This window comes from Cololabis saira, chromosome 1 (assembly GCF_033807715.1).
Source record: "Cololabis saira isolate AMF1-May2022 chromosome 1, fColSai1.1, whole genome shotgun sequence".
NCBI classification, from domain to species: Eukaryota; Metazoa; Chordata; class Actinopteri; order Beloniformes; family Belonidae; genus Cololabis; species Cololabis saira.
This window is the reverse complement of record NC_084587.1, coordinates 30,142,306-30,162,296: the sequence shown is the minus strand read 5'-3', so window position 1 is coordinate 30,162,296 and position 19,991 is coordinate 30,142,306. Positions and strand designations below refer to the sequence as shown.

General features: G+C 38.5%; 1 protein-coding gene across 1 annotated transcript in view; it reads left to right on the top strand.

Moving 5' to 3' along the window:
* The window catches only part of LOC133442628 (parvalbumin-7-like), a 470,342-nt gene that overhangs the window by 299,622 nt on the left and 150,729 nt on the right, over positions 1 to 19,991 (top strand). The window lies entirely within an intron of this gene.

Here is a 19,991-nt window from a genome sequence, read left to right as displayed (position 1 = left end):
AAGCAAGCCCTAACTTATTTTTTTGTGCTCCCTAAAGTTTGAATAAACTAATTAATTGGGTTGATCTGAGTTGAGAAACCAACGTTTGTGAAATCTTAAATTTGCAAAGTGATTTTATGATAGAGGCAAACTAAAACCCTCTAAATTCACAGTTACCTTGTTTTCAAAAGGGAAACAGATGACGTGGTGCAAAAGTGTGGTGCTGTAGGGTAGTGCCTTAATCACCAAAACAGTCAGGATTACAATGATTATTTAAAATCTTTGAATTTCTTATTTGGATGATGACATTGAATCAATCCTTAAATGTTGTCAAATAAATATGATGTACATTTTGTAGCAACGTATAATACTTTTTTTTTCACAAAAATGGTTAAACATAGTTTATGCTCATTTATAAATGCATTTTGAATTATTTTATATGATTTATCAGCTAGACATGTAATACATTGTGGATGCTGGTGTCTGATATGTAGAAGTGCAACATGTATTTTGTTTTTTTATTTTAAATTTTTTCAGCAAAAACCCCATTTCCATACTTTTAAAGCTTCAGTGCCAGTAAGCAGATAATGATACCAGTCAAGGTCAAACCACTAAGAAAGCCAAGTTATATGTTATCACACGTGAGGGACCAATAATCCCAAAACACAACAAAATGCTTTTAAGGGAAACCCTCAGGGCTCTGGTACTTTTTGCAGGACTGCAAGCAGCTCAAAATAAACCAAGTTCGACCTTATCACTGGGCAGATAAGGTCCAGTCAGGGGAGGGAAAGAGGGAGAGAGATTATTCTTTATTCCAGCAGGTCATTTTAGGGAAAAAAAAAAAAAACCATCTCAGACACGCCGCTGGTATGTCCGGATTGTTGCACATTTGATAAATAATTTTGGAGTCTGCAGACTATCCGGAGCACAGGAGACCCCTGACCTTTGAAAGTCACCCGCTGAGTAGATGTGTATGCATTGTGCATCATTGTCTTTGGATGCATTCGTATTTATGCCTGTTGAGCCTATTGTCTCAGTTTTCGCTATCATTAGACTGCAGTTTCCTCTGACTGGGGTGAGGGAGCGAGATAGACAGAGAAATGGGATTATAGTCAATCACTGGTTGCACAACAATGACGGGCCTATAAAGCTTGACAAGATCATTATTCTCAAAGGCAGTTCCAACGACTTGCAACAGAACATTTTTTATGCACTCTTTCATGTCTGGCATTTCCCTTCACTCTTTCCTTCAGCACTCATAGTACACACACACACACACACACACACACACACACACACACACACACACACACACACACACACACACACACACACACACACACACACACACACACACACACACACACACACACACAGAGAGACTCCCACCCTCCTTATCTACCAAGCTGGTGCCCCAGACACAACCACAGTGTGCAAACAAACAGCTGACGTCATGGGCACACACACACACAAACACAAGCTGAAGTCACTGGGGTGGAATGTGATCAAAAATAGAGAGTGAAATGTGTGTACGTGAGGCTGTTTGTCTTTGAGGGCAAGAGAGTGAAAGACGGATGGTGGGACCTGGGGTTATAGAGGGTCAGAGAAGAGAAGCAGACGTGGGGCACACCTTTAGACAGTGACACACACTGCCCACTTTCACAGACATGCACACACTCACACTGTCTGAGTCATCAACAACAATCATTTATGACGGTCTAATAGGCAGCACGCAGGGAAGTCACTAGCTGCACTCTGAGCGCAGTACTGCAGGTGTGTACGTTCAATAGGTTTTGCATTGTGAAATGTTGATTATTCGCACAACATGACCTCTAGTCATGCAGAAAATGAGTTAATGATTTTTTTTCTTTTAGGATCATTAAGCCAAATTATAATGTGCAAGTAAAAGTTTATGACTTCCTTTATCGTACACAAAACTTAACACACCAGAAACCAATGAATGACAAGTCATCTTTGGCTGCCACTTGTTTACAACACTGATCGCTTTGTCAGTCTATGGTCCAGTCTAAAATGTTGACAGATCAATAGCTGAATCATGACTTGAATAAAGAAACATGTTTTGTAAAAAGGTTGGCCGATGATTTTGTCTTCTAGCACATTAAATATTTGAATGTTCTACAGGTGAAAGCAGCTACTGTTTTTTTTCTCTGTGCTGAGAAGCAAGACATTCAAAAATCGATAGCGTTTTACAAAACTTACCTGAGAAAAAAACATATATAATTACTTTTGAACAAAATTGTAATGAAAGTATAGGTAGACTGCAAATGGGCCATAAAAATATGCATTAGAAAATGTGCATTAGATACATGTTGCGGTGAACAGTCCCATCATGTGATATCACACTAATGCTTAATGTCTGATCGTGTCAAGCTTTGCTCCATTTATTTTAGGCCACATACACTGAATATTTAATTGCACAAGTCTAGTGAGAAGCTGACATTTAGATGGGGTTGGGTCAGCTGTAGCTACTGTACAACCTCATAGCTATTTACTATTTGCTTGAGATCATTTATCTGAGTCTTTGAAGTAACAACCACCTCAAAAACTCCAACGCAATACAATCCTGCAATTATGTTTTGAGCAGTGTAGGTGTGGAAATGTCTCATTCATTGAACTGTTCAGGTTTTCAGGGTGCTGTGGTGTCCCAGGTGCAGAACTATCCAGTCTCTCTTAACTTTAGCACATGCTGCATTTGGAAACAGATCGCACAGAGATGTACCACTAATTTCTAAAGAGATGCAATGCATGTGAGAGGATGGTGTTGTAAAGTTGAGTAGCTGACCCCCATCTCCATAAAACAATAGTAAAGACATGGTTGAGTAGGGAGTTTTTGAACTATATATATATATATATATATATATATATATATATATATATATATATATATATACACTCTTACATCTTAATTTAAGTGTTTAAGTTTTTCTCTTTGGGGTTTCAATTGAGGAAAACAATCCCATGATCAGGGATAAATTTCACTTACTATTCTGTGGCTTAAACTACGCCTGCCTAAATAAAGGATGTCGCCACCCCTCATCACAGTGTTGACAATGGATTGGAGTTTCCACATGGAAAAGAGCAGTTGAAGAGGACATTCCGATAAAGTGTGTAACTTCGTCCTATCAGCTGACTGTCCTCTTTTCTTTTTTTAAACAATGACCAAACATGGAGCGTTTTACCAGTAACCTGAGGGACAATTCCATCTTCAAAACTGTTTCCCTGCAGGAAAATGACAAACTAGGCCTATGACCTTTGGAATTTTTGGAATGTGCATAAACAGGATGGATTTTCCTTTGCTTCCAATGACTGTTTACAACTGTACAACTTGTTTGGAGGCACCGAGGCAACCCCCTCTCCATGTATACATATATATATATATATATATATATATATATATATATATATATATATATATATATATATATATATATATATATATATATATATATATATATATATATATATATATATATATATACATATATATACATACATGAAGGCAGGGATGGTTGGCAATATAGGTCATGTTCATGGCTCAACTTCATGACATCATGCAGTATGGCATACATGTTAATCTTCTGAGCTACACACAGCGATCTTGTGCTGCCGTGCTTAAGCCACCCTGAGACCAGTGTTGCAGCAGTCGATCGCAAGTTTAATCTGCTCCCAGGCTAGCAGGGACAATGACCTCACTACTGTGATGCAATAAAGGTGAGTCAGATGTCTGTGATGTTATGGTAAGGGACATATACAACTGTGGCAATGCAACAGGAAAGTGGTGAAATCATCCTCTGGACCCCTCATCTGTTCACACAGATGAGGGGTTTTATGAATCACTGTTGCTCTTTCCCCGTTAGATACACAACAGCTGGATAACGATACACACCATAACATCAGAGAAAGTCAGCGTAGCCTGACAGTGCTGCGTGGATTATCAGACATTACATACTTTATTGCAATGTTTGTCTTTGTGATCAGGTCCATACTTGTCTGACTGGCCGAGGAAAGTGTGTTTGAGTGGTGCAGCGCCACAAAGTCCCTCTCAGACAACGTCACTTATTAACCAAAGCCTCTCTGCTATCTGGCCACTGAAGGATTCTTTATTAGTGAAATCACAGGTACTGGATGGAGATGTGCACTCAGGCAATAAGAGGAAAGACACCTTAAAAGGAGATCAGCGTTGTGTTTTGTTTCAACTCAACAACATCAAAACACATCATCTCCGTTTCCTGAGATTGTCCAGGGGGTTGAGTGGGCCGGAAGATGATTGCTGGTCACCTCAACATTGTTCCACAGCCTCTAACTGGGAAATTAATTATACAACATGCTTGCATGTTTTCTTTTTTTTCTCTAGCTGAGGGAGCAGGTGTCAGTGTTTTGTCCAAGTTTGGCTTCTTTCACAAGTCCTGGCGCATATTTATCCCCAAGCTACACTTTCAAGAATAGCACGTCTTCACCGGGAATTCAACTACAGCGTCATAATAAATCATTGTTAAATAAATAATAAGGTTTGAAATATGATAATCGAAAGAAAAAATGTCACTTTAGCATTAATGCGAATAAACAAAAATATGGCAGAAAAAGAGTCCTCCATTTTTTGTGAATGAAAAAAAATAAAAAATTTTGGCTTGAGAGCACTTATCATAGCTTGTATACCATACCATTTATTTTTGGGGGGATAAAATAGTGTTCAGTATATTCAATAAAATACTCCAATCAGCCACAGTAGTCTGCGAGGAAACCTTAGATCCTGTTATTCATCACTATGAGACTTCACTTTTATAAACTTCACAATGATGTAAACAGAGTCCTCTGTTAGTTGTCTCGCCACATTGCAAAAGTGCACACAAACAGACAGAGCAGCTCCAAAACGATACCAAGAGTGATTCAACTTGGATCCAAATCCACTTCAGCACTACAGCATCTGATACACGGAGGCCTCACCCTGAAAGCCACAGACATCCAGGCAGATTTCATATCCGTGCCACTGACGTCTCATTGTTGGTTTGGCAGTATGAGGGGGAACCCACGCAGTACATGACAGATGTATTTTATAATGTGTCTATACACTATTTGTTCTTATTTTCTACCTTCAACCACTCTTACATTGTTGCAACAGTTTTAAGGAGCCTTGAATCTGAACTGCTGAACTAATGGTCCTGATGGGAGAATGGCTCAATAGACAAAAGGATGTTAGATTGAGGAATAGATGGGTATGAACCGGTTTATTCTTATTACTCATTCACAGCTGCAACAGCACAAGTGGAAAACCTGTGAATAACACGTTAGTTATTTTATATGCTGTAAAGGTGATCTCTTCAGATTCATACTGGTACAATGCCATAAATCACTGTAAATAATGACAGACTGTGAAGGAGTGATTGATGTGGTGAATGTGACCTCATCAAATAAACGCACACAAAGCATGATTCAGGTGTGTTCATGGAAACAGAAAAGATGTGTTTTGGCACTACTAAGAGAAACTTTGACAATATATAACTGATATTTGCATGTAAGTATACAAGCTGATTAAGACTAGCCATAGTGACCAGAGTTACCATAAATCACATTTTTATCAAAAACTTCTCTATATGATCATTGGTCACTGGAAAACTGCAGGATTTGGTTCCTCTTTATTTTCTCTAAGGGAAAGATGAATTTATTTCCGATTCCCATCCACACTCAACTTATTATAATAAATGTGAGTTTTAATTGTCAAATGTACGGTAACCTGACAGCTTCTCAAACAATATGTCCTTACACTTGATATCTGTTTGTAGAACAACATATATGCATTTATATGCATAGGAAGATTCTAGTGTGTGTGTCTGTGTGTATACTTCAGCATCTGACCACATTGAAGTTGAAATAGACATTTATAAAACCTAGCATCTCCACCTGGGCGCTGCAGAAACCACAATTCTTCACCTCCCTACCAATCAAAAGGATTCTCCCTGTGAGCTCATGTCTGGAGCTTTGCCCACAGCCTGTTTGAAAAGGGATTAGATACTGTGTTTATGTATGTCTGCGTAGCCATCATATGTACGCCCATCAGCCATAACACTATGACCAGGGTCGGTTCTAGAAAATGATGACTAGGGCTGCAACTCAGATCAGAGGGGGTGCACATGCCTGGCACGTTATTCAACACTAAATTATGCATTTTCCCATAATTTCAAGCGGAATGATACTAGCAAAACAAGAATATTTAAAGTTTATTTCAAATGCTTTATTGCAGCAATATTGCTGCAGAACAAAGAAAATGCTACATTTAGTCTCGGCTACCTCACCCATCAGACAATCTAGCACAGATGTTTCTTACCCTGAAAATAAAACATAGAAATTCAAACAAATTTTATCTATACAGCTCAAAACCATCGCTAAACATGACAGTCATTTCAAGTGGAATGATACCAGTCAAACAATAATATTTAAAGTGTCTTTCAAGTGCATTTTTGCAGCAATATCTCTGCAGAACAAAGAAAATGCTACATTTAGTCTGGGCTACCTCACCCATCAGACAATCTAGCAACAGGAAATAAAACATAGAAAAATTAATAACAAAAATAAATATAACCATAAATATAAACTTGCTTGCGTTGTTGTGCTTGAACCACTTCCGAATATCGTTACTTAGCAGCAGAGAGCAGCGTCTTGCTGGTGCAGGTAAGTGTGCGCTGGACGCAGATGAGTGACGGACACTGGCTGATTTATGGTTCCGCGTTGCACCAACGCAGAGCCTAAGGCGTAGGATACGCGAACATACAGTGCGCGTCGCCGCGTACCCTTCGCCGTAGGCTACGCCGTCAATTTAACGCGGATTCATAAATCAGGCTTAACGCGCGCGCATTTGTCAGTTTTCTCTTCGTCTTTTCAACTGAGCATGCAAACACATAAACTGAGGGTGCAATGCTTATGCACCCTCGTAGAACCGGGCCTGACTATGGCCACTGGCAGGTTACATGATGTTACAGTGCAATGCTCTGCCGCAAAAACCATTCATCGGGGCATTCACATGAATGTCATTTTGTCATCTACTTAGATTTTTTTTTTAACAGACCAATCACACCCCCTAAATGGGAGTATCAGTCCCCTACAGTAGCTGCCTTCCTCATTGAGTTAGCAATTTGTTGTAATTGGTTTAAGAAAAATAGCTAAAATGGACTAAAGTCTTTTTGATCCAAGCAATGAATCTATGTTTGTAAAATTTTGAAAATTGCATCAAAAAACTGAAAAATCCCATGTTCTCTTGGGGTAGAAAGGCAGTTCATTAGCTGACTGAGTTGACATTTTTGCGTCTATGTGTGAGTCTGTTTGGAAACATAACTAAGGCATGTCTAATGGAGGGTAAAACCCCCAAAGCAGAATCCACCCAGTAAGACTCATAGAAGTCTATCAATGGAACCATTGAGATATGAAAAGCCACGGTGGACGCAGCAAGTGTGAGAGAGCCCGAGTGTCTGAGTCCATGAGAGTGAGTGTGTGTCTGAGTGTTCGAGGGTAAGAGATTTATGAGAACAAATCTCCCGGATGAAGAGTGTGAAGCAAGCTCCAGACACCAGTGCTTGACCGGGTCATAACCCCATAGACAGCTTGATTTCTCCATGCCCTCCAACCACTATATGCATGTTTTCCATCTCCTTTAACTAACAGGCTGTATTTTCTCATTTGGATATAGCATTGTCTCTGATTTTGTGTTTTCTAATATGTATTAAACATCTCACATTGAAAGGAATGTAAACAGCTTATTTCTATCATGCCACAATTTTGTCAAGATTTCAATAAGACGAGCTAGTAAACAATTTATATTATTCTCAAAGACAGATGTTTCATTTGTTGTTGAAGAACAGTTACTAAGAGATCTTTTTTTTTTACCCTTTAAGCACTTTTCCAAGTGCAAAAGCCAGTTATGAAGTAGACAGCCATTTGAAGTCATATTGATTTGAGTGACTAATAATCAACTTCAAGAAAAAGAGAAAACCTGAGGTAGAGAAAATACCTCCCAGCAGTCATGACGCTGAAACTCTTGCACATACGGAAGGACCTCTGGGTGGTTTCAAACAGCCAAGTAGCAGGTTTCATTGCACATGATGGCCTGAATTCTTAGCTTGCATGGCTAGTTTTTGTTCTTAAACTGCTTCATAGCCAAATGTAGTATGTGAAAAAAATTGCCTGCCTATTATCAGTTGTTAATGACCATGTTTAATTGTGCTCTTAACTCTTCATATAAACAGGACCCCAAAGCCTTTATATTTAAAGCAACATTGAAAATGGAGCAGAATGAGCTACTTGATTTTACACAGACCGTTGTGAGGCAACACAGTCAGAGAAACCCAGATCATCAATATTCCATCAATAGACACAGATGTGACAGTGGATGTTGCCCAAGTTGTGACTGTGCCATGCAACATTTTTTTAATTTATTCCTCTACAGTCAGGAACAGCTGAATCCATCACTGCATGCCCATATCTGCATCGCATTTGATACAGCCAGCATCATGAAGGGCACTGCATCCCCTACGACACACATCAGCTCAATCTCACGACACAGACTACCACCACTCACGCCTCTAAAGTGAGACATTTGAGCACCGAGAAGACCTTTGTCACTGTTTAGAGAACATATGGGATTCTGGAAGCAGAAGCAGGAGCATTTGCTGGGTTACACTTTCAATTTTTCCTGGTACTTTTTTAGCACATTAGAGCATATGTGGAGCTCCTATCTGTCATACAACAAAGGAGGAACATAAATTTGATGCATCTTTCAGTTCCAACAAAACGTACAGAACTGTGTACTGAATACTTGTCATTTTATCATTGTTACACTTTTCTATCAGTACTTCCAGTTGTAATAGTATTTAATGAAAACAGTCTTTATATCACAGAGATTCACTTCATGCAGTGGTGCTTGAACAAAGCAGCAGTGAGCTGTCAGTCCAGAGGAGAATGGACAGATGACCACAGAGGTGGGTTTGTGTTGTGGAAATTGATCACTGTCCATATTACACTGTACTACGACGGAGTATTAGGGCCAAACAAAAAAACAAAAAAAGGAAATTACGAGAATAAAGTCATAATGTAATTAGAATAAAGTCGTAAAATTACGAGAATAAAGTCATAATATTACGAGAATAAAGTCGTAAAATTACGAGAATAGAGTCATAATATTACGAGAATAAAGTCGTAAAATTACGAGAATAAAGTCATAAAATTACGAGAATAAAGTCATAATATTACGAGAATAAAGTCGTAATATATTATAAATATATAAATATAACTTCACAAGATGCTCAATATTCCTCATTTTAACACAGGGAGAAGAAGCTCTTCCTGTTAGAGTTCTCATAAATTATATTCTCATAATATTACGACTTTATTCTCGCAACATTACGACTTTATTCTCGTAATATTACGACTTTATTCTCGCAACATTACGACTTTATTCTCGTAATGTTACGACTTTATTCTCGCAACATTACGACTTTATTCTCGTAATGTTACGACTTTATTCTCGTAATATTACGACTTTATTCTCGTAATATTAGGACTTTATTCTATTACGACTTTATTCTCGCAACATTACGACTTTATTCTCGTAATTTTACGACTTTATTCTCATTATATTATGACTTTATTCTCGTAATTTCCAATTTTTTTTGTCTTAGTTTGGCCCTAATACTCCGTCGTACTGTACTGAGTCTGAGTCACTTACTTTTCTTCGGTCAGAAAGCTCAATATATTCTATTTTTTTGTGCTCTTCGATTAGCATATGTTTACCATCGTGACTGCTTTGCACACTTCAGGCATTAATATAACTACATTAATGAAATAGTCTCCTTCTCAATTCATGTGAATGAACAAAAAGCAGCCAAACAGAACTGTTGAAAAATGATTCACAGGATGTATTTCTCTCTCTTTCTCTTTCTGTGTACGTCTGTTATTCACAGACCAACTTGTCAGGGCCACCTCGCTGCAGGGCAACTGGTTTGTAAAGCAAAACAAAGCATTCCCTGGGGACACTCTGAACACCACATCAAGAGTTTACCTGATGCTCAGTGGAAACAAATGTGAACTTGGCCTCATTTACAGCGAGGAGGAACTCAGATCCCCTCACGTTGCTGTGGACCTTGTTCAGCTGTTTATGGGCATTAAGCTATCAGAGATATTCTCAGAAATTGTACTTCTTAGGGTGATCATTTTCACACATATGAGCACTGCTGAGGGAACAAATATTTCTATGTTTTTATGACTTGAGGATACCTCAGATTGTTTGACCTTTTATGACCTCTGTCAGACCCCCCCCATTATGAGCCTGACTGTTGCAGTGCCAAAGCAGCTTCTGTTTCATCCACATTATATGCTGCCGTGGTGTCTTATGGTCTCTCATAACTAAGCAGGATATTGAGATCATTTTGAAAATAATGTGATTTATGATAGCCAAAATTCTTTCCTTTTTCCTTTCTTCTTTTTTTTTGTTGCTGAGAGATGGGAGAAAAAAACAGGAAGGGCTGGATGATGAAGGCAGAGAAGGAGAAAAGGGGAAAAACATTTCAAAGACAAAATTTCAGGGACAAAACTAAATCATATTGATGCCAACAGTATTTCTCAGTATTCATGATATACTATACTTACACTATGTATTTATTTATTATGTATTTGACTATTGGCATTAGCAGTTAGCGATAATTTATTTTCGCGTGATCAGGCCAACCATGTAGACTAAGTAGCAGTTATACATTTACCAGAAATAGCTGGTGGTTAAAAATGTTTTTGAACTGATGTCCTTCCGTTGTCCGTCACGATCATTGCAAATACATCAGCAAGACGAGCCTTGAACTCTTTTCCTCTTTCCTCCTCTTTCCTGTCTGTCACTTCTTTAAATCTGTCTCATCTGTGCTCCCTCTCAGTTTGTATTTGTCTGCGCTAACTCTTCCACAGCAATCAGTCCACTCAGTGTAAGGGACCAGCTGTCCATGTTTTGATTTTCACTTGTTGCTGTGTTTCAGCGCTACATGAACTGTAGCTGACACCCTGTTTTGATCTGGCACACTTCAGGGCCCCTGCACACACACACACACACACACACACACACACACACACACACACACACACACACACACACACACACACACACACACACACACACACACACACAATATCTGTGGATGTGTAATAACGAAAAGGCTGCTGGCGATCCTTAACATCACTGAAAAGAACACAATGTGGTCAATGTCAACTAAGATTTCTCAGTATATGTCCAAGCGTGTTTTATCACCTCCTCCATCTTGGAACCCATTGAATAACAAGTACAAAAGGAGCTTTCTCTGTCCTGTAGAGTGTGCAAAGTATAGTATAGTATAGTTTCAATAGGAAGTCTCCTAATTGTGCAGCTGATAAGTGAGAAAGAGACTTTCCTTTGCTACTACTCTTTAACACAAACATTAGTCTTGAGAAGTTTTGTTATAGAGTAGAGTTGCATGAGGATAACCTGAAATATCAATATAGTCTTTAGCTTGTAGTCGTAGCCATTTACGTCCTCCTTACATCCTAAGATTTGTGTTTATTTTGTTAGCAATTTATGGACAGCATATGTCCATTTGTAACTCATGTATAAAGTTATTACACTGTTAGCCATATCTGTTTACGTAACAAATGATAAAGATGCTCACAGTTGCTGTACTTGAACAGGACTGTTCAAGATCAAGTGCCCTTTATAGACCCAGACAAAATCAAAAGGAAAAAATAGTAACATTTATAAATAAAAACAAAAAGTGATTAAAGTATAAAAATACAAAAATAGCATATTAGTACAAGTTGTACATAAAAGGATCAGCACTCAAAGCAATCAGCGTTCGGCCTAGATGTAACGTCATCTCAGAAAGCTTTGAGCTGTTGGTTTTTCAGTGGCACAAGCCAAAGCCCCTCACTCTGCACGGAGCGAGAGCGGCAGAGGCCAGAGATGTGCTGGACAGGCCCGAGGCCTGTGCTCTGGGAGTGAAGGATTTCTGTGAAGTGGCTGAAAACAATGAGACCACAGAAATATGGTTTCATGACTTTTTAGAATACACATGTAGATAAAATATGACCATCTGAACACAAAATTATAGAACCCAAACATTTCTTTTTTTTTAAAACAACTCATTTTGGCAAAGATTCTTTGAGTGAGTGGAGGTCAGTCTACTCTTTATGCTGCCATTTCACTTGATTACAGATAATGTGCTGTCTTCATTCAGACTGGACTGATAACTTTGGAGCTTTTCCAACCCCTTTTCAGACATGGTAAATAAGATTTATATGGTTATGTGTCTTGTAATGCATGTGCATGTATATAGGTATGTATATGTACTGTAGATAGGTGTGTGCACATTGGGTATAGATTTACTTTATAGATTTATTCATTTCTGTACATTCAGTTACTATACGGTATATATATATATATATATATATATATATATATATATATATATATATATATATATATATACTGTATATATATATATATATATATATATATATATATATATATATATATATATATATATATATATATATATATATATATATATATATATAAATATATATATTAGTGTTAACGTTGTTATGCTCTATATAATGGTTTTGAGATGTCTGGAATGAATCAATAAATGAAATGAATGAAATTAAAAGGTCAGTAATGCTGCAGTTGTGATGACAGAACTCCGCCTGGAATAAAAGCTTCAGAAACAGAACGTTGTGACTTTATTCACTGTTTTGATTAGTCCAGTGAATATTGTTGTTCACAGAGAACATTTACAACAGTAGAAGTTTGTCACTGATGTGAAAAGAACAATAGTCCCCAAAAAAGTTAATCAATTTAAAATACACTTGGAACATAATAACTAAAAATCCAGCCTCCACACATTAGTTTTAACTAAAAACCTTTCATACAATCTTGTGAGCTTCATCTGATCGTGAATTTTTGGAAAAAAAAATGGATGGATTCAGCTGGCAAAATTAACTCACGTTTTTATTAGATTGTCTGATATCTGATATGTTGTCTGATATGTATTTTCTCTGTTGTGAGTTGACACAGTCCCTTCTAGATGCCCATCTTTTACCAAATATCATGCACATTTGTAATTGAAGAAAAGCTTAAAAATGACCAAGTCCTTTGATAATGTAATTTGAATCAGAGCCAAACATCTCACTGATGGCAAGAGTACCGTAATAGGAATAAAAAAAAAAAGATGAGTTATTCCATGCTGGACGAGCATGTTGATGTACTGAGGGAGTATGGATGGATGGTGTAATGTAAGCAGAGTTCAGGGATTAGACAAGCAGAGTGAAGGATTTCCAGACAACAGAGTAATCTAGAATTGCTGATATTCATCCTTTAGGGGGAGAGAAACAAAATACCAGGCCAAGAAGATTATCCCGATGATGATTGCATAATCATAGTGAGTGTGCATGGGAGTGTGTCTGTTATGGTGAGCAGACGGCACAATTAGTCACTCACTCAGTCATGTCCCCAGGCTGTGACCAGACACGTGTAACATCAGGCATGCAGCTGCAGAGCTGCAAGCATACGGGAGCATCTACCAAACCATTAATGAGAGATCTCCAATGTTCCTTTCATAGCCGTGCTTTAATGAGGAATATGTTTTCTGCTCTCTCCCTCTCCCTCTATCTAATTTGTTCTTCTTTGCCCCTTCCATACTTCATGACCTCTTTCCATCCATTGCTTTTGACACTTTTAGCAGTTTCTCCCTCATTAAGCTGGTGTTGTGTCTGCTAAAATGCATCGGCATGTCAGCAAAACTAAGGTGAAGTGTTGCTTTACATAACTCTTGTTCAGAAAAGCTTACATAGGAGTCAGTGCAAAAATGTACTGAATCTCCATAACCAGCAGTTGCATTTTCTTAATATTTGGAATAATGTTGCTGTAAATTTTCCTTCAGAGTGGCAAGGAAACTAAATTTCTATGTACCACGAACGTACCAGTTCAGGTTTGCTTATTGTATTCATATTTATTTATTTATTTAAAGGTTTAAATTACAGGGACAATGCACATTAATAACACATTTAAACCAATGTAAAATGTGCCGGAATTAGCCAAAAGGATATTTTGCATCCGCTGTCCCTGGACAGATGTAAAAATAGTCAACCTAAAAGAAAGAATTATTAGCTACAATCAATAAAACATTTCCGAATAAAAAGGCTATATCAGAATAGAGATTAAGAGGTAAAAACTAAGCTAAAATACATAAACACACAGGTTAACATAAACTCAACAACAGACAATTGCTACACACTAAAACAGAACAACATGAAGCAGCAACAGTAACGTCAGTATTAATAACACAAGACACAGTAACACACTAACAGGCCAAAAACAAACAAGACAAAAGCACTAAACACAGAATAAAAAGCCATGCACAAAATGGCCTTGCCCATTTATGCTGATTATTCAAATCATAATTATCATAATTGTGCCTTGACAGAATTATGTTTATTTGTTTACGTACAACTAAAAAAGCACACGTCAAGCTAAACCACCCGATTCAGTCAGTTTATTTCACTCCTCTTTACTTTTTAGATCCTCACCATCTGTCTACCACGTCTGCTTTCAAATGTTTCTTGTGCTCTACTGTTTTGCTCTTTTTCCAGGCACCACTATCCTGGACATCCTTTCCCATATTACTTGATGTCTTTTTCTTCTTCTCTTCCAAATCCCACTATTTTCTTTAAATATTCATTTTATATTTCTCTATTTTCTTTGCCCTTCAGTTCTTGACACTGTGGCCTTTCATTTCTTTATCATCTCTGTAAATCCCTATACATTGTTTCTTTTATCCTTTAATTTTCAAGCCCTTCACCTCCCCATCTTGACCTACTTTAATCATCTGCTCTTCCCTCCCTTCTCCTTCTACTCCAATTTTCTGGGATAACCTTTTTGTTCTTATTTCTTATGCTTTCCACTGTTCTTTCAAGCCCCCTCCCCCCATAATATAAAATAAACCACTCAAGCTCTCTAATTTCAACCACCAATTTCCAGTAATCAAATTATCTTGGCAGTCTTCTGATGACATTCTTTTTATTGTCTCTCTCTCAAATAATTTCTGCCTTAACTTTCCTTCTCTCTGTTTTTCACACATCCATTGGCTTCTCTGTGATTTAGCGAGTGATGTCACTGGGTTTGATTCAGGCTTTCATTTCTTCCATTGTCTCAGTGCTGTAAATCCCCCCATCTGTTATGTGGGAATAACTTTTTCCATAACACACAATAGGCCATTAAGTCAGTATGTGTTTGTGTGTATCCGTGTGTACCATATGAGAGGAAAGATGGAAGCAGGACATTTGCTTTATCCTTTAACTGAATATTATTTCCTCAGGGTATGATGTATGTTACAGGAGGAAACGACCTTCTGACTTGTTTGCAACTTTGTTAAATTCTCATTACACTTTAGGGGTGAGAGCTTTTTGATTGAAAAAGTCATGATTATAATAAGCAGCTACTTCTGTATCTTACCTTGCACATGTTTTCATATCTTTAAAAATATTCATATGAAAGTACAGCAGTTAGCCATCATACACGTCAAGAGTTAACCTTTTAACCTTAGAGGAAAATTCTTATCCATTGTAACTTTATACTTTTATTATGTATTTTATTAAATCATTACATTTATTACGGTTTCCTGGGAAGACTGAGGTTATGTTCAAAATGGAGTACTTTTGTGAGTAAACTGTAAAACATTGCACTATTTATTACGGTTGTAAATCTTTCAGTATCTCACGATTCGACTTGATTGCAATTCTTGGGGTCAAAATTGTCGATTCAAAATAATTTTTTGTTTAATTTTAGGTGGATGATGTAAGAATGCTAACATTTATTACAAATAAATAAAATCCTGTGTAAATTGACAGGTTTACTGTATCTGTCTTTTGACATCTGTGAAAGTTTCTTACAAAAGAAAAAATGTCATCAAGATAAAGATGCAAAAAATATATAAAGTAAATAAAATTGTTAGGCTTATGTAACCAGTGGGATCTGTAGTGGTGTGCGTTGTGTTTTAAACAGACGGGACTCAGACAAGCAGGACTCTTTTGGAGGCGATCTCCATTTATTTCCTGACAAACAGAAATAAAATAACGTTTCCTCCAGTCAATATATGCAGCGAGTTGAGCCCCTACACAGATAATAACAAAGAATATTAACATAATACAAGGGAAACCCAAACTGTGGTCTATCAGACTTCACATCACTCACCTCTCCCATTGACATCAGTAACAAAAGGGGAGAGGTGAAGGCGGGAGAAATCATTTATACTAAAACACAAAAGGTTCCACATAATTCTGGAGGTTTGACATGTCAGGTACATACTAAATTAACAGATTTTGGTGATTATAAACTATAAAATAAATGCACATACACAAATGGAAAATTGACTCTGTTACACTTAAACCAACTGCCTCATCATTTAACTACATTTTCAAATATAACGTGGCATGTGTGCACAAATGACACTTTGCCTGTGTTTCTCTGGTTATCTATATCAGTGTTTCCCAACCCTGGTCCTCAGGGCACACTGTCCTACATGTCTTAGAGATGCTACCCTGCTTCAGCACACCGTGATACAAGGAGCTGTGTCAACAATAGAGCTGTCCAGACTTTGATGACAAGCTGGTGACGACTGTTGATTTGAATCAGGTGAAGAAACATCTAAAACACAGGTGTCAAACTGAATCCACGGAGGGCCGGTGTCCTGCATGTTTTAGATGTTTCACTGCTTTAACACATCTGATTCTAATTAATCATCGTGACCAGCTTGTCATCAAAGTCTAGATAGTTCTGTTGATGACACAGCTCCTTGTATCACGGTGTGCTAAAAAAGGGACACATCTAAAACCTGCAGGACAGGCTGCCCCGAGGACCAGGGTTGAGAAACACTGATCTATATCACTCAATAGTAGTCAACACATTTTTTTCTATGCAGAACAACTGTCTTCTTTAGCAGAAATAAATGCTGATCACTATGTGCTGTCACTATATCACCTGCAGTAGAGCAAACTCTTTCTGCAGAAACACTAGTGCCAGCTTTGCAGAGATTGCACTTACAGTAGCTAGTCTAGACCAGTGTTTCTCTTGGGACCCGCTGTCCCGCATGTTTTAGATGTTGCCTTGAATCAACACACCTGATTGTAATTAATGGTCCTCATTAGCTTGTCATCAAGGTCTGCACAACTCTGTTGATGACACAGCTACATGTACGTTGTGGTGAAGCAGGGTAGCATCTAAGACATGCAGGAGAGTGGGCCCCGAGGACCAGGACTGGGAAACTCTGGTCGAGACCATAGATGTGCTGTTCATTTGCCGTCTGTCTGGGTGCGGAGAGGTGAATGTGTCCTGCGGTGACAGCAGCTGAGACGGGGCTGCTGTGCTTGGAATGGGCTGCCTGAGATTGCTTTTTGGTATGGGGGAGGGGTCATCTAAAGCCTGGGCTGCTCAATGAGAAGACTGAAAACGTTATTGGCTAAACGGTTGCTAGTTGCTTTTTTGAGAAAAGTTGCTGGAGGGGTCTGAAAACTTGTTTAATAAAACACCTAACTTGGCAACACAGGGGACAACTAACTTGCTAGCTTGCTATATGAAAGCCGAGGAGTGTGTTGCACTTCAGTCTTCTGTAATAGCGAGGGTTGAATTACTGCATTGTAAAAATCGCTTCTTGAAAATTTGAATTGATTTGAAATTGCTATGGATAACAATTTTTTTCTACACCTCTACTATTTAGTCAGTCAATACTTTTACATGCACAGAAAGTCGAATTGTTGCCATCCGACCGATATCGAAGTTTTAAAAGCCATGTATACACCTTAGTTAGGGTGTAGTCGAACCAAACTAAAGCTCTTGAGATGGAGCTATTAGTGCCAGATGATGTGGTCTTAATTAGGGCCCCGAAGGCACTATTGTATCTGTAGGAATTTTTCTTCTGATGAAATGAGGGCCTTTTTGCCCCTCTAAACGTGCCCCAAAAGTCACCATATTTTGCATGCAAGCCAGGCCTGACGATAAATTTGATATTTCATGGTTTGCATTAATGGGCGTGGCAAAATGGCTCAACAGCGCCCCCCGGAAAACTTTGTGCCTCAAGCCCCACAATACAGTTTGACGTACATGCACGAAAATCGGTACACACCTGTATCATGTCGCAACTTAAAGAAAAGTCTCTTGGCGCCATGGACGAAACCGAACAGGAAGTCAGCCATTTTGAATTAATCGTGTAATTTTGGCGCAATTTATGCCATTCCTTCGGCAGTTAATACGGCCCGAACCGTAACGTGCACCCAGGTGTGTTATACATCAAAATGTTCGTCTCCATCCTGCGACGACGCGCATTACTTTTCTCTTTCAAAAGCGTTACCGTGGCGACGCTAGATGCCAAAAAGCGAGCCCCCCCTTCATCTGATTGGTCCATATTTGATAGTTCCCCAAAAGTCACCAAATTTTGCATGCAAGGCAGGCCTGGCGATAAATTTGATATTTAATGGTTTGCATTAATGGGCGTGGCAAAATGGCTCAACAGCGCCCCCTAGAAAACTTCGTACCTGAAGCCCCACAATACGGTTTGACGTACATGCACGGAAATCGGTACACACCTGTATCATGGCACAACTTAAAGAGAAGTCTCTTGGCACCATGGCCGAAACCGAACAGGAAGTCGGCCATTTTGAACATTTTTAATTAATCGTGTAATTTTGGCGCAATTTATGCCATTCCTTCAGCAGTTAATACGGCCCGAACCATAACGAGCACCCAGGTGTGTTATACATCAAGATATGCATCTCCATCCTGCGACGACGCGCATTACTTTTCTCTTTCAAAAGCGTTACTGTGGCAACGCTATTTTCTGCCATAACTTTTGAATGGTTTGACATAGAAAGTCGTGGATGGTGTCATTTCTGATATGCTTATGGGGGGCGGTGGCCATGAGTACAAGGGCCCGTTCATCGCTGCTTGCAGCTTTAATTCGAGTTATTTTTCGCATGTATATGCAACCCACGCTTAACCGAACTACTGAGTGCCCCGGGACTCCCCCTTCTGGAAGTGACGAGCCGCGGGAGCGGGAATAACAACAGTCACAGCATCACAACAACATGGTAACAGAAGAAGAAGAGGGAGACTTTGTGTGTACCTTATCTGTAACATGATCAGGCTTAATATGTACGAAATTTACAGAGCTGCTGCATCATTACCATCCATTTTTTCACATGTTGTTGACTTCTTTCGCGCTTGTTTACTAATTGTACCGGAAGAATGCCAATGCGAAAGTGCGTCTGACGCCACCTAGCGTCATGGAGTCGAATGCACCTCAATAATCGTTGTCTTCTCACGCATGTACTCAGATTTCTCTGAACCTCCAGTTTTATCCTTAGCTAGATTGTTGCTAATCGTTTGATCTAGATGTGCATGTAACCGCACTGAGTGTGTGAATGATTGCTGTCCAAATGTAAAACTGTTGCCTTGCTCTTATCTGATTTCAATAGCAATTTTCAGACATAGTAACTGTAAGTACACAAGAGTGTGAGGAAGTTGTCATCCTGGCAAGATGACGTGTGAGTTTCTAAAAAACAGTACGACTATGGTTCAGGTGTTCAATTTTCATATACAACAAAATGTGGAGCCACATTTTCCAAAGCTTTCATAAACACTTTTGGGGACTGGCACATGCCTGCTGCACTTAGATGAGGTCATGTTATTATCTCACATTCAATTATTTCAAACTATTGCTTTCCATTCTCATCAACCCCAAGTTTTGTCTCTCAATCTTAAATAATTCATGTTATTCACCAAATCAAACAAAAAAAAAATTGGTCAGACATGTTCCAAGAATTAAGAAACAAGGGGGACAAAAAGAGGCTAAATCTCTTTTTAAACATATATAGTATCTATTAATTGTGTTTGTGTATTTATACTTGTGTGTGCCTGTCTCTTAATCTGTTAATACACACCCCAC